General features: G+C 40.2%; 1 long non-coding RNA gene across 2 annotated transcripts; it reads left to right on the top strand.

Moving 5' to 3' along the window:
* The first annotated feature begins 1,990 nt into the window (after positions 1–1,990).
* On the top strand, positions 1,991–6,634 carry LOC143318811 (uncharacterized). 2 transcript variants are annotated; one of them, XR_013077029.1, is made up of 6 exons: positions 2,016–2,088; positions 2,494–2,650; positions 2,751–2,892; positions 3,263–3,340; positions 3,443–3,499; positions 3,672–6,634. It is a non-coding gene; the product is annotated as an uncharacterized LOC143318811 (long non-coding RNA). The 2 variants fall into 2 exon arrangements; XR_013077028.1 differs by having other exon boundaries at positions 1,991–2,650.
* Positions 6,635–16,769: the final 10,135 nt, after the last annotated feature.

Here is a 16,769-nt window from a genome sequence, read left to right on the forward strand (position 1 = left end):
AAATTTCAATGGATGAGATCTCTCGTGGAGGGAAATCTGTTGGAAAAACATTGTTCGATTTTTTGTAACCCCTGCCCAGAAAAAGCATCAGGGCAGTGGGGACAACTGTTGGAGACTCTGTAAGACAAACTATCATATCTTCTGGGGTTGCCCAGTGATCAAACCATTTTGGGAGCAGCTGTGTGAACATTTAAATAACATTTTTATTGAGAAAATCCCTTGTAAGTGTGAAGCCCTGTACTTACGAGACATTTCATATGATAACTGGACTCTGAAAGATAAAAAACTGCTGTCAATGCTTCTGGCGGCAAGCAAAAAGACTATCATGAGAAAATGGTTAAAGACTGAAGCACCTACAATTGAAGAATGGATCAAAATTGTACAGGATATTTACATTCTGGAGAAGTTGTCATTTTCTCTCAAAGGTCAAAGCGAATCTTTTTTCAGGATCTGGTCAAAATGGACAAACTATGTCAAACCTGGAATTTCTGTGAAATGAACATGATTGTTATATGAAAACATTGTCATGATATACATTCCTGTTTTGGTTCATGTAAACACGCACACTTTAATATGTATTTTCCTGATGCGAGAAGAAATGGAGTAAGCCCCCCGCCTCTGCCCACATGTTATATTTGTTCTGTTATTCTGTTAAAAACCTGGATTAGCAATTAATATTCTCGCATCCACAAGTGGATGTGGACATTGTAGGGTACCCAGGAGAAAATGTCTGTTCCATTTGCTTTTCCAAATAAACAATGAGTTAAAAAAAAAAAAAAAGGAAAAGGAGGTTTGTGTTTTACTCCAACCTGGCCCAGTTAAGTTATTAAACAGTTGATCTGCATTTAGGCTACTATTGTAGCAAACTGGCTCGCAAACTTTTTTTTAAATTATTTTTTGGGCTTTTTAGCCTTTATGATAAAGAGACAGCTGAAGCTACGACAGGAAGGGGGGCAGAGAGAGGGGACAACACGCCGCAGGTAGGAGTCGAAATTGCAACCACTGCAAAGGACTGATAGCCTTGATACATGGGGTGCGCACCCTACCGAGTGAGCTATAGAGGCACTCCACAACTTTCTGTTCCAACTGACAGTGGCGGTTTTTGCAATGAGCAATGGGGCAATCTTTAAGGGCACACAGCGGAGCACAAAAAAGAGAGAGAAAGATAGATGATAATCAGTATAGACGCTCATTTCCACGTGAAGTTACACTCTGCTAAATGTAATGTATTTTGTGCAGGTGGGTGGGGTGGGGGTAAATTCAATAATCTCTGGATCCCAGGTACACACCATTGCTTCCAAATAAATTGTATTTCCTTCATAAAGTTTATATAGACTCATAGTGTCACATATATGTCATATGCCCATCACAGCCTCGGACAATAGATATTCATTTAAATAAAGACATTTTTTTGTTCTTATGGTAGGAAACTGGCTCAGGCCATCAACATGCATCAGTCAAACCAGGAAACGGTGAGTCATGAACATGACCCTTTGTGTGTATTTTGTAGACATTAGACATTACACTGCACTAAATGGCTACATTTTAATGAGTTAACTGAAATGTAAACCTTCTTAAATATCTGTTAAGAAAGTTGAGTAAATAGGTAGTCTTGGGTCAGACCAGTGGGATAATTGGAAAGTCCTCCATCAGAGGCATTTGGTGGAAAAATCTTGTCTTTGCCATCCACTTTGCAGGTGGTCGGCATTGGACACTTATCACCCTCCCTTATTTAAGAGAGTTCCTTGGAGCAGGCACGTGCAGAGGGGGGGGGGGCGGAGGGTGCTTGAGCACCTGCCCCTTTGCCCCTTGGCACCCAAAGTGCCCTTTTGTCAGAGTGTTGTTTTTTTTTTTTTTTTTTTTTTACGGCTATGAGCGTATAAAAGTCAGGTTGTGTTTCCGAAAATATAATAAAATAATAATATTAATAAAAAGAAATAATAATAATAAAGATCGGTCGGTCACATGACGTCCATAACGTACCCTCATTATGCGCTCACTGCCCTGACGCGCTCGGACATGCCCAGCTGGCAACGAGTTGTCAATCCGAAGACCCCAGACGGCCGAGAGAGTGGAAAAACTGACCCGGTAAGTAGGATCTGCAACGTTATTTTTTTGTGCACACAGTGTCATCTTGATATGATGAAGTGAAATGAGCAATGAGCATCCTTTGTCGTCCAAATCTCCATACCGCATCTGCCTCTCACAAGTTAGGCTAGCTAACCACAGCGTGCGTGCTGTGGGGATAAAGTCGGTCGGGACGGGCTTTTGTTGTTGTTTCTGTACCAGTAGGCTACTCTTGTTATGGGGAAAACGCATAGAGACACATCATGTATTATCTGACAGTCAAGCAGTTTTCTCCCTGTGTCTAGAAGCAATGAGGCATGTGGCTAAGGTTAGCCTATGTTTTTTTTTTCCATGCATGGCATATGTCTCCACCGCGACTCTCTCTCTCTCTGTGTGCGTATGTGTGTGTGTGTGTGTGTGTGTGAGTGAGTGAGAGAGAGAGAGAGAGAGAGACTACTTTTTTGACAGGCTTACTCAAAAGTCATGCAGAGAAAGAGAGATACTGACCTACTGACTGACTGTTAGCCTTGGCTGAGGCCTCTCTCTGTGAGTAGTCACCTCCAAACTACCAGCAGTATGGCAGGTCAGTCCCAGTGAGCCATTTTCAATGTTTATTATCTTTGCATCTTTCCATGACACTAACACTTATATAATCAGCTATATCTCCCCCATGTTTTTTCTAGTGTCTACACTCCGGATCAGTACAGCCCACCTCCAGCAATATCAGCAGCAGTAACCTCCTCAGTGAGGAGTTTAGTTGAGGGGATTGGTGAGGAGTCCTCACCAATCCCCTCAACTAAAGGTGTCCAATGTTGTACCCATGAGGTAAAAAGACACATATTTTGCTTTGCAGTTGTGGCCTCTAAAAAATAAATGAATATTTCAATGATATGGTATGTTGTGATTCTGTGTTCCCTTCTTTATGAATAAGGGTCGCTAAAATTCAACGGTTTATATTGCAAGGTATACTTCTGTACCGTGTTTCAAATCTGTGCTCAATGTGCCCCTTTTTAACTTTGAGCACCTGCCCTTCCAAAGGTCTCTGCACGGCCCTGCCTTGGAGTATATTTTTTGCTAGGATTTATTAAAGAATGATATGAAGTACAGCCTAAGTAGAATGCATATTAAACATACAACAGCAGAATAATGCCATGTACACATGCTTTGTCTGAAACTATTCTCTATTCTTACACAGCAGAACCTGGATCAGGATTCCTCTGACCACGACTCTGACAGTGGCTCGGAAGATGCACATGATGGTGGTGGAAATACTGTAAGTAATCTACTAACTACTGCTAGGACTAATCTACTTGTTTCTGTGTTTGACCATGTTAGTCAGTACTTCCTCTAAGACTTCTCTATTCTTGCACATCAGAGCCTGGATCAGGATTCCTCTGACAACAGATCTGAAGATGCACATGATGACATTACAGTAAGTAATTTTCTTGTTTTGTTTTGTTTTTTTTAATTAACCTAAGCCTTTTTTAGCCTGTATACAACACCACATCATTAATATTTTTTGTCAAATCTTGATTTTATGTAAATTTCCTAGTGCTTATGTTTGGGAACTATTCCTTGGACTTAACTATATTTTCCCATTACAGAGCCTGCACGCAGACCCTGAATCCGATGAACTACCACCAAATTTGAGCCAAACAAGAGAGTCATCAATCTTCAGTTTTGAGGACAGTGTTGATTTTGGTGCGTTTGAACCACTATGGCAGTCTTTTACTGACTCTGAATCCAATGGTAGTGGAGAAGAATTTCACATGGAAGACAGCACTGATCAGTCAGTAAATGAAGAATCACATTTGGGAGTAGGTGATAATGAAAGGTTTCCTCCAGTAAATGATGAGCCACTTTACACAGGCTCATAACTAACCAAAGCTCAGAGTTTTTTACTTATACTTTCATATGCTTTGAGACACTCACTTACTGGTGTGGCCTTGTCTGATCTTTTAGATTTGATTAATATCCGCTGTCCAGAAAATGTTCTAACTTCAAAGCATCTGTTCTTAAAAGAGCTTAAACCAATACAAGGTCACCTAGAATATCACATATATTGTCCCAACTGCGAATATTACATCAGTGACCAAGTCATTGATGAGCAGTGTTCTGTATGTAACTCTACATGGGATAGAAACAGCTCACTGAAGAATGGAAATTTCTTCCTGTACTTACCCATCCAAACACAACTGGAACATCTTCTTCAAAGAGAAGATATTGCATGTTGTCAGGAAATGGCACATGTAATTCAGAAAATTATGATAATATATGTTGTGGTACAATGTATCATAATCTGAACAAAGATGGTGGCCCACTAGATAGTCCTCATGCATTCTCCTTAACATTAAATTGTGATGGAGTTACAGTATTCAGATCATCCCAGTATGGAATTTGGCCATTACAAGGGATGGTACTGAAAAACCAAATGTTAATGCATTTTTAAAGCCATTCACAAAAGAGTGTGAGTCATTATCCACTATTGGCTTCAAGTTACACTGAAACAACATTGTAAATCATTGTACAGTGATAGCAGTATGATGTGTGATTCAGTTGCCAGGCCCATTTTGCAAAATATGACCCAATTTAATGGTCATGATGGGTGCAGCCTCTGCCTACATCCTGGTGAACAAGTTCCAAAGGGAAATGGAACTGTTAGGGTTTCTGTCACGGGGATGTGAGGAAAGGCCAGGACCCAGATGCAGAGTACCCAAAAATATAAGTTTATTGTCCAACAAAGTACTAACAGAAAATCACCTCAACGGGAAAACGCGGACGCGCGAAAAACCAACAAAAGTCACCGTAACGGGAAAAACACTCTTCAGAGGAAAAACAACTGAAAATCACCTCAACGGGGAAAGTAGCAAATAAGAGTCACTAAGTAACAAAATACAAAAACACAAACTAGAGAACAGAAAGCATCCAGGAGCAGGCTCTACTGGAGATAATCAAAGTGCAAGGAAAACGTATATCAAATGTCGATCACGGGAGGCAGGAGGACGGCTTGAGAGCAGGCACACGAGTAGCTAAGGCAGTACTCCGGCACGGGAGCAGGTTGGGAGCCGGCTTAAGTAGCCGGCTTGATTACGTGATGAGAGGCAGGTGAGTGTGATCAGCCTGCTGCCGAGCCGATCACCCTGCCTCCGTGCGCTCCGTCTAGGAGCAGAGGGAGAGAGAGAAAAGAATTATTGTCGGGACAGGTACACAGGAATGACAACATGACAGTTTCTCCATACAAAGATGTTCCAAAAAGGGATCATGCTTCAACTCTAAGTGACACAAGGGAGGCCTTGCATACCACACAATCTGTGAGAGGCATTAAAGGGCCCACATGTCTTGTCAACATCCCACACTTTGATATCATATCTGGAATGCCTCCTGACCATATGCATAATGTACATCTTGGAGTTGTTCAGCAAATGACAAACATGTAGCTGGATAGTGAATACCATGAGGAGCCATACTATATTGGTAAACGTGTTCCTTCAGCTTGACCAACAACTCTTGAGAATTAAACCACCTTGCAATATCACCAGTGCCCCGCTCTTTTACATTTTTATAGCATCTTTGTGCTAAAGGGAATACTACCCAATGCATTCTACCAGCTCTGGTTAATCCTTGTCACCTTCATGTTCTTGCTGTGTAAGGACACTGTCACATCAGAGGAGTTAAAAAGATGTGAAAAACTGGTGGTTGAGTTTGTCAAACAGTTTGAAACACTGTATGGAAAGGAAAATGTGTCATTTAACGTACATTTATGTCTTCATTTGCCGGACTCTGAGAAATTGGGGACCTTTGTGGGCACATTCAGGATATATGGGGAGATACTGAAGATGCTTCATGGCACCCAGTGTGTTCCCTTACATATAATGAAACAATTCACATATAGACAAGTGTTGCCTCTTTTGAAAAACAATGCACTGAGTAATGCTATGCCTAGATGTTTACAGCTGTATAACAACTTGACTCGTGAAAAAAAGCTTAAACAGTTTGAAAGAGTAGCAGATCAAGTTGTGACCCTTGGTTTACACTATGTACGAAAAGTTACTAATGAAGAGATACTGGCTATGAGGGACTTTCAACTGTCAGTCACCACAGATACAGTTGTGAAAATATTCAGTAGAACTTTAGTCAAAGGAGAACTGTATTACTCAGAGCAGTTCACTAGAGTAATGAAAACGAACAGCTTCACTGTTTTGTTGGAAAATGGACACATAATCACTGTGTATTATTACATTGTGGTAGAGAGACTTGATAACAGAAAATGTTTTGCTGTTGGAAGACAGTATGACAAATCACATAGTTCAGTGCTAAATGTAGAAAATGTAGTTGGCTTGAAAAAAGTGTTACAGGGCAGGAAACAGATTTTTGATGTAATGAAATTCAACAGGAAATGTATGTTAGTTGATCTGCCACATTATGCCAACCTTTATGCATGTATACCTCCACATTCCAGTGTGAAGGACTGAAATGTCATGTTGAGGATGAAATGTAATGTGTAGGAATAAAATGTTGAGGATGAAATGTCATGTGAGGGAATAAAAAGTGGACTCAAACAATAAAATTGTATTTGTTGCTGCCATTTTTTATACAGTACATAACCATATATGGTCCATCCATATGGCTAATGTTAAATATAATGAATGTCATGCAAAATCTGATGTGCAAAATGTGATTAGGAGTTTGGAGCATGTTTTACTCATAAAAAAATACTTTGTTTCAATAAAAATACATGCAATAATATAATACTTCTTTGTTTGCACAGCAATGTATTTAAAAAAAAATAAAAAAATAAATAAAATATATAGCACTATATGGATGGAAATATATTTTCTAATGGAAATCCTAATGCTATATATTTCAATATATGACAAAATCCACATATATTTGAAAACGTATAGCAATAGGATTGCCATCCATATATTGCTTCTAATGTATTGCAATATTAATTCTACTATATTGCAATATACTTTTGTTTCGTAAGGGAAGGAACTTGTAAGGTTAGGGCCCTGCAGAAGTTGATTATTCAAGGAGATTCCCTTGAACACAGCTCCACAGTCGAAAACAACCCGCAACTTGCCTTTGCATGGGTGGTAAACCCCATGATGAGTAATGTAAAACACAAGCCAAAGTGAGTATTAGACTGCACATTTATTTCACATTCTTGTGATTGTTGTCATTTCCGGTGATGGTGAGGGGTGTGGTTTTCATTCATATTTTCACCTGTTCACTTGCATGGTGGGTTTTTTGAGACAAAGAGGGTGAGTGTGGCTCCGATATTGTCAGGCAGGGCTCTGTCTTCCCCTTTTTTCCCTGTGTTTTCCCTGTGTTTCCTTTGCCCCCTTGTGGTCTTGTCTGTCTTCCCCTGTCTGTCCAGGTCCGTGATGGGAGGCTGCACCTGTTAGGCAGCTCCTCCTACCCGCCTCCTCTCACACACCTGCAAGTCATCACCTCATCACCTCCTCATCAGCTGCTGCAGGTTTTTGTTTCTACCTGCCTGTACCCTGTGTTCTCTCTGAAGCCTTCACAGTGAGTTCGCCTTCCTCTGGTCTCAGGGTGTTCGTACACATAACAGATATTTTCTGTTGACCGTTATGATTCATTTTGTATATAGTTATTCAGAACGCTTTTGTTTATGATCATTTGTTCAAATAAATAGTGAATTAGAAAGCGCATCTGGACCTCAGAGTGTATTTTTTTGTATGTGTCACAGTTGAGAGCCTGCTCAGCCTCTCAGCGGCCTTTTTATTGATAGTAGCCGCTATAGGGACCTTTTCAGCGTAGCCATTGCTGATGACATCCTCAAGAAATGCTGTGTATTCTTGATGTAATGAAAAATGCAAAATGACAACTGAAGGAGCCTAAATGCAATTCTTTGATTTTTGGTTCAACAAGGGTTAATAAGTAATTTAAGTTTAAAACAGTTAAAATACATGGTAATATAAGTTAATTGATTTAGAAAGGATTAAAAGGCATATTTACAGGTATTTTCAGTTCATTTGCATGGTAATGTAATTAGTTTATGATTTAAAATGCACTTTGGTTTAAAATGGATGAAAATGTAATTTATGTAATATTTGTAATGGATAGGAGCATATAAGAGTTTGGTGTTTTTTGAGGTGCTTTACAGCTTTAATTACTTTGGTTGAGGCTCCCGTGAGGTCAGTCAGTCATTCAGTCGGGCAAAGTGAGAGTGGAGCCACACGGTTTTTTGACCTCTCTAACTTTCTTAACTCTCTACCTCTCTACCTTGTTGTTAATGTTTTGGATATAATGGATGCTTAATGCGCAATTTTCTATATTTTTCTGTATCACCCTTTCTTTGTTTTGCTTGAGTAAACTGTTTAAACTTTAACGAGCGGTCCTGTGGATTCCTTTTTGTGGATGTGGATGTTAACGAGGAGATTATTGAGAGCGTCAAGCCAAGCTCCATTGTGTGGAAGCCTACAACAACCGTCATCATCAAGGTTGCCTTTCCAATCCTCACATGAGCCATTAACAACCCACCCCAGTAGGGTTTTAATAGCAAAGGGTCCCTCACCTTGGCTGTTAACAAGCTCCCACGGTCCCAGCAATCTTGGAGCATTTGTACCAATTAGCAACTCCACTTCTGCATGGATTTCAGGGATGTTAATGTGATTAAGGTAGGGCCACTTAGTGAAGTTTTCCTTTTTGATAATGTGTGCTGTACTCACCGGCATCGTTTTTTGTGAGTAAACATTTGGAAGACTGTAGTACCTTTTTCCATTAGGGCTAGATATTTCTAATTCATGTACAATGTATGTTGACACTAATGTCTTAGGGCTCATTGTTAACAAACATATCTTTGGTCTTTTCCCAGTTAGGTTCAGCCTTCGCATCAGAGCTTCAGAGCAGAATGTAGATGTTGATCCATAGTCTAAAAATGCATAGGTCTGAATCACTTTGTTGCCTTTTCTTGCTTTCACCTGAACTGGAAGAATTGGGAGTATTACATTACTACCGGCCTCTGTTTGGCTTCCAAAGGCTTGAGCCAAAGTGTGTTTACAGCTGGCTCAGGTTCACTGGAGTATATGCAATTGGTGTTTACTGCCTTGTCCACTTTTTTCTTGACGTGAAAGTGTAAAGCTGTTGGATGGCTCTATCACAATTTTTGTTCAAATGCCCAATGTTGAGACACCCAAAGCGAACTCCTTTTTCCTTTAAGAAGTTTTCACGATTTTTTCACGATGTTTTGTTTTGGCAAATTGTTAACATTCATCCAGACAGTGACTTTGTAAACAGAATAAACAATTGATGTTACTCCTTGTGTCACTCCGTTAGGTCTCCTTTGTCTCCTTGTGCTGTAGTTTGTTAATAGCACAGACATTTGTAGCAAAGTTTTCTCGCTTCATTTTTGGCCTTTGGTACACATCCCTTTTGATATGCATTCCTCTTTCAGTGGTTTGAATATCCCCAAAATTGGATCAGACAAGAGCTTGACTTGACGTTCCACAAAGTGCACAACGTCATTGAAGTTGGTTTGCGCTTTTGTTTTTCACGAATATCACATGTGATGCTTCTGAATCGTTCCCTCAGTTTTGAAATGACAACTTTGAGATTAGCAGACATGTCAAGTTCTCTCATGTCCTGCAAATCAGACACTGTGTTGTTGCATCGACATAGGAATAAAGCTTAATCCTGGAGCAAGCCTTAAGAGCAGGCGAATTGAGACCTTTTTCCATATAAGCTTTGTTTAATCTTTAATCTGTGTTTAATCTTTGTTTCATTGCCAAAATGCTCTTGTTAGGAGGTTTTTAGCTGTTTCAAAGCCTCTCTCAGGACTCATGTATAAACTTCAAACTTCAAACTTTATTTATTTATATAGTTTTGCCTTGAACCATGTTTCATGTTTTTCTTTTTCTTCCACAGGTAATAACTCAAGCAGTATTATGTTGACACCTTCTTAAAATAATAGCCTAAGTCATTTTCCCAAGTTTTTCAGAAAACACAAAAAACGAAGCCATATGTTGAATACATATTTTTTAATTCTTTTACTCAACAAGGTTATGACAACAGATCACTATTAACATACTAATAACAATGTCTGTCAATTATGTAATATGAGGAAAAAAAATGACTTAAAAAATGGCAGTTTTTTTAACATGCCTTTGTGACTTAAGCAATTTAACACAGTAACAATGTGGTTGTTGTCTTCATGACTTACGACCCTTTGAGGGCATGTGACATCACTGTGGCCTGTGCTGTCCTCCACAGTGTGGCCTGCCTGAGGAAGGAGAGGGCCCCCAGAGTGCCATCACACATGGACTGGGACAATCCTGCCATCTTCACTGATGACGACAGTGGTCGACTGGTCAGGGACCAATATGTGTTGAATTATTTTAGTTAACATGCATGCATTAAATTTCAGTTAAAATCAGTTTGATTTGGCCTCTTATGTTTGTGCTGTATACAGTGTGTATACAAGCTTGCAGGGAGGCTACTGCATCCATTCATTTGTCTGTTAATTTGTTATGTATGGATTTGTCCTCCATTTATTTCAGCGTGCAGACATGTGGGGTGTATTATATACAGACCTTTGAATGTGTATTTATTCTTGTGTTGTATAATATGCTTTGATTCTATGCTTTCCATCTTGTAGAGTCACTGTGTGACTTCAGTTTTGAAAGGAACTGATGCTTTGATTTATCCCTATTCAATAAAGGAACATCATGTTACTCTTTGATGTGTATTTATATTTATATTGGATGTGTATTTTATATATAGTCTATGGGAAACTGTCTATCTAATGATTGCAACATCATCTAAAATCATGATTTATCTACAATGATTGAAATTAATGAAATTAATTAAAATTAAAATTAATGATGCTTATGTTCTGTGTTAATGTTTAAATAATGACAGTGGATCTAGTTGAATGTGATAACAATGTGTAGTGGGCAGAGGAATAACTATTGGTTTCCGTTTGTGATGACTGCTGACTGAGATAAGGGATGAGATTAAATAGATCCTGGAACTTAGCCTGGTCTGGAGCAGGGTAGCTCCACAGAATAAATCTCCACGGTAACTTATCCCATAACATATCCCACATTCCACTATCCTGCTTTTGTGCAGCCGGATCATGGATAAGTTGAGCCAGGATAACCAACATATCTCGGCTTAATCCCTTATCCTAGTTTTGTGCAACGGGCCACTGATGTCGTGGAATGTGAAGGCCGAATGTACAAACCACAACAGGCCAGAAACAGTCAAATTCAGCTGTCCGATTGTTTCAAAGAATCTTCTTAGAAAAACGCTCATAAAGGATCTGCAGGAGTCAGAGTTCGAGAAGCAAAAATACTTTATTGCCGGCAATAAAGGGGAAAAACATTCAGAAACACACAGCGTGCAATTCTGAAGAAGTCCAACTTACAATGGTCAGTGCTCCGTCTTTTATACAGTTCAGCTCAGGGTTTACCACGCCCTTGGGGGCATCTTCTCTTTTTTCTAAGGTTTTCTATTTTTACACCATTACATTATCTTTTGGCCGCTATTCTGCCTGGACTTTCCCTATCTTATCCAAACTTGTATTGATACATTAAAGGTGCATCTTGAGGATGCTCTCTTTTTATTTTCTTTCTATTCTTTTGAAATTGCACCATTAGCTTCTGGTCGTCATGGGCTCTATTTTTTAAAAATATTATCAAGTTACAATTTATTGCCATAAATATAAAGGCATATTACACAATCACATTATCATTAAGTGCACTTTGAGATTATATTAAAACATAGTAAGAGTATATTGAATCATCATTGAATCATAGTGTGATTATAAGAACATTCAACCTTTCAGTGATTACAATAAACACTCAAATATGGATTTATAGACGAACACAGTAAGGTTATATAAGGCCACACAGGGTTATGTAAGGTCACAAACAACAGCTGCAAAGACACCTGCAAGGCCATGGAAAGTCCCAAAGAGCCATGATACAGGCGCCCTGCTCCCGTGATCTCTGTACAGTTTCATCCTCCATGATCACTGCACAGTATTCTCCCCCGCGATCTCTGCACAACATCATCTTGACCTTTTATGTGCTTCTTCTTCATTTCTCTACTTGTCCTGTACTCTCAAGCAAATGAGCTATCAAATTTCTAATACAATATCATGCTCAACAAATCTGCCACTATTATCTACCATTGTGTTTCTCTCAGTCATCACATATCTGTTGGAAAAAATTATTTTACACAGGCTTGTGTGGTTTGCGTGATGTGTCGAAATCAGCAGACGCACTAAAGTGCACATACGCTATTTCCGTGTTTTCGATACATGCACATAGAATTTCTTGGGCTATGAATTATGCTTCATTTGGGTGGCAATGCTTGGTAGAGGCTTTTCGCTGAGTTTGCCCCCGTCATTCTGGTATGCTACAAGTTAGGATTGGTGTTTCCCACTGACCATCTGAATCGCGGGCATCTCACACTGCCCCCTGTACAGGGGGCGCTCATATTGAAGAGAAAAAGATAGAAAGACATTTTTTGACTAACCATTCAGAAGCGTCCTGCTGAATTCTCTGAATCTGAGGTTCTCTAGGAGTCCATGTCATCAGTCAGGAGAACATGTACGGCTGAACTACGACAGCACTCAGGCTGTTCATTGCTGCCATGTCCGCTACTTTCACACAGGTAGTGCTAAGTTAGAGTCTAAGCTCTCCCAGTTACCCCGTTACCACGGTAACATGGGTTGGACAGCAGCAGCTCATTTACATTTAAAACTACAGACATCAGAAACAGCACATTCTGAAAGGGACTGAAACAGAGGGAAATAGAGAGGGGCGAGAATCTTTTCCTAAAAGCTATTTCCAGCATACAGCTTCAAAAACATGTTTTATGGAAATCATAGATCTATGTAACTGTAGCAGTATAGAGGTCTGTGGGTTTCCATGCCTAATTGGCAATACCACAGCCAACCACGGGAGGCGCACTGACCACTGACCAGTATGTGTGTGTGTGTATGTATGTGTGTGTCACCTAATTGGCCTGCTGTGGTAAGCGTCTTCCTCTCCGCCTGTTAACAGCTGATAATGACCGCAGTTAACAATAGCATTACACAGCAGTACACTCTCTCCCCCTACCTCCGGTGTGTCATGCCTAGCTGACCCCGCTAACTGATTCCACTGCCAATGGTGCGTGAGTGAGGTCAGCATTAGATGACTGGGTTTCGTGGCTGGTTTCAATGCGACACATGGCCATCAGCTATGGGGGACCGCTGCTGCTTTTTCCAGCTTTTTGTCTGCATTTGGTTTGCTTTTCGCTGCTTTTTCTTGTTTTGTTGTTGCTTTTGGTTTGCTTTTGTTGCTTGTTCTTGTTTGCTTTTTGTTGCTTGTCTTTGCTTTTCTCCCGTTTTGTGTCGCTCTTTTTCTTTGTTCGCTGCTCTCTTGAAGACCGCCCTTGGACATGCTTGGTGTGCATCTGGGCTGTGGAGCCTTCGCACTAGCATTTACCTGCATTTATCCATCCAGTTTTAAGACAGTTGAGTATTGGGGTTAAACCCCTTTTTATATCTGATTACTTTTGTTTTTAGTTATTTAGTTCATTCAGTCTACTCTGCCCATTGACCTAAGTTGTTATTTATTTGATTTTGATATTCTGTTTGGGCAGAGGATTGTTTTCTTTTCAGTATTTGTTTTCATTTCTTGATTGATTCAATAACCCGGGGAATTCGCTTCTTCAACGCAGCCACTCACTGCTTTCCAGGAGCCACAGTCCTGGTTATCCTGGAGAAACTTGCAGTCACTCCCATCCTCCATAAGCCGTGTCTTAGTACACGTGGGCTGTGTTGACACCACCAGCCATCTGAGCTGATTAAAAGGGATTTTAACAACGTTTTTAGCTTTTTAAACAACTGTAGAAAGTCTCTTTTTATCAGCGGTCCTCTTCCCACACTGTCCTATCATGGAGCATGGCGCTTCAGCAAGCTCCTCTACCTGAACACCTGGCTACAGTCCATCTGCAGAGCTTTTAACTTTGGTTTTATTGCCAATTTTAACCTGTTTTGGAATCGTCCCTCCTTTTACAGGGCCGACGGAGTTCACCCCAACAGGCTTGGCAGCTGAATGCTAACAGCTAATATTCACCACGCTGTCCAGTATGCTCCATGAGATTGACTGTTTACCTGTCACACCCCCTCCCCAGATTCTTCTTCTCTGTCCACACCAGCTGTTCATAGTACTATTACACTCACTAGCCCCCCCCTACAGTCCACAGTTGTCACTACCACCTAAACCGGACATCTTTCCCATACAATCCATTACAGGCAGACGTTTCCCCGGACTCACAGACAGAATGCTTTTAACAAAGATAATCTCGTACACCCGGACATTTTATCTCCCTGTGGTCATGAGCGCACATTCAGCACGAACATTAACCTGGCTGTGCTGAACGTGCGCTCTCAAATCTTTTACGATGGGTTACTTTTAACAGAGACATGGCTTGGCACAGAGGCACCGGTTGTTCTCAGTGAGGCTTGCCCACCAAATTTTAACTTTCTATTCTCCAGGCAAGAGAGGAGGCGGAATGCATCAATTTTAAATAATATTTTAATGTCAAAGGAAGTTTATTTTAACAGTTACTCATCTTTTGAGTATCACACCTTTGTGTTTAGCAGTCCTCCTGTTTTCTGTATCACTGTTTATAGACCACCCCATCATTCCACTGCTTTTATCAGTGAATTTTCAGAGTTTTTATCAATCATACACACCTCTTATAACAGAAATTTAATAACTGGCGATTTTAACCTGCATGTGGATAACACCTCGGACTCACTGTCCAGAGAATTCTTAAACCTTTTAAATTGCATGGATTTTAACCAGCACGTCACACAGCCAACTCACAACAGAGGACACATCCTGGACCTGGTCATAACCTATGGCCTCTCCACTGGTGTGTCCTCTGTTGCTGACCTGGCTGTATCCGACCATTACTGTGTGTATTTTAACATCGCCAGTTTTAACCATCAGGACGCCCTGGTGAGAACAGTGAGGAAATGCCAAATAACTTCTGAAGTGGCTGCAAATTTTATCGAGATTTTACAGAGCACTCCTGCAGAAGTTTTACCTGCACCCTGTGATTTTATTGCTGACAATTTTAACAGGAAATTGCGAGTAACCTAAGACTCTGTGGCTCCACTTTTAACAAAAACAGTAAAAACAAAACCTTTACCCCCGTGGAGAAGTAAAGGTGAAATTAAAAAATCAAAAAGTCTATGCAGGATTGCGGAGAGAAGGTGGAGAAAAAACAAACTCACAGTCCACCATGAAATATTCCGTGAACAACTCAAATCGTACAATAAAACAGTCAAACAGGCAAGAATATCCCATTTCTCAAACCTCATCTCAGATAACAAAAACAACACAAAATTACTTTTCTCCACCTTTGATCTTTTAACTAACACCAATTTTAAAAAACCCCAGGAGACACCAACGGACACCCTCTGCGAGGACTTTGCAGACCACTTCAGAAGTAAAGTCGACGACATCAGATCCAGTCTTGTATCACATCAGAACATAACTTTTAACACACCTGGACAGCCGATTTTATCCGAGGAAACACTGGAGAGTTTTGCCCTGGTCGATGCGAGGACACTTGGTCGAGTTTTCTCCCAGGTAAACCCAAAAACCTGCCTTTTAGATCCAATTCCCACATTACTTTTAAAGACATTTTATGGATTCTTCAAGGAACAGATTTTAAATATAGTGAATTGCTCTCTTCAGACGGGTGTCTTCCCTGCTGCCTTCAAAACAGCAGTGGTGAAGCCCCTTCTGAAGAAGAGCAATTTAGACCCCAGCATTTTTAATAACTACAGACCTGTATCCAACTTACCCTTTTTAAGTAAGATTTTAGAAAAGCTGGGTTTTAACCAACTAAATTATTTCTTGAATACTAACAACATTTTAGAGAAATATCAGTCTGGTTTTAGAGTGTAATTGCTGAGGTCTGGTGGTTTTCGTGTGCTGTGCTTCCCTGGGTTCTGGGTCTCCTCACACAGTGTGTGCGTGTTTCCTCGCACCAATTATTAGCCCCTACACCCCAGTAAGCCTCAGCTTTAAATTAGTTCCCCTCTTTATTTGGTGAATGGTGTTTTACTGACTTTAAATTACACTTTTTTTGTAATAAAGCATATGCTCTCTTTTTAAAAGTGGACACGTGTCTCATCTGCTTTGAGTAAAACATACCTGTGTACCTTGTTGGCAACAATTGTTGGCAACAATTCAGTCAGTGTATAATTTAACCAGATTTACAAAAACCCTCCTATACCATCTGACCCCCTCGCATCGCCACATAACTTATTGAAAAAGCTTTATAATATCACCTTTAAGTGTCCTGCAGGAACTTCTTAACACTCACTAAAGAGTACTCACTCTGTTTGTGAGCTGTCTGAGAGGACGCTAGAGAGTCCACATCACTGCCCATCATCACCTCCACTGTCATCTGACTGCAGACACTCTCTCTGAAGAGAAACTATCTTCGTTTTACTGGACGACTGACACGTGCCATCAGTTTTCCTCTTTTTCTCATTGTCTTTGGGAAAGTCTTCATCTACCCACATCTGACTTTCCTCCTCTGTCTGTCTGTGTGATCATTGTGTCACACTGAGAACAGTCAGTGAAGTAAAACGAGAAGAAAAAGAAAAGTAGAAATTAGAGAAACCCTTTGTGAACCAACATCTCTGTATTTCGCTC

Source organism: Chaetodon auriga, chromosome 3 (genome assembly GCF_051107435.1).
Source record: "Chaetodon auriga isolate fChaAug3 chromosome 3, fChaAug3.hap1, whole genome shotgun sequence".
Lineage (NCBI taxonomy): Eukaryota > Metazoa > Chordata > Actinopteri > Chaetodontiformes > Chaetodontidae > Chaetodon > Chaetodon auriga.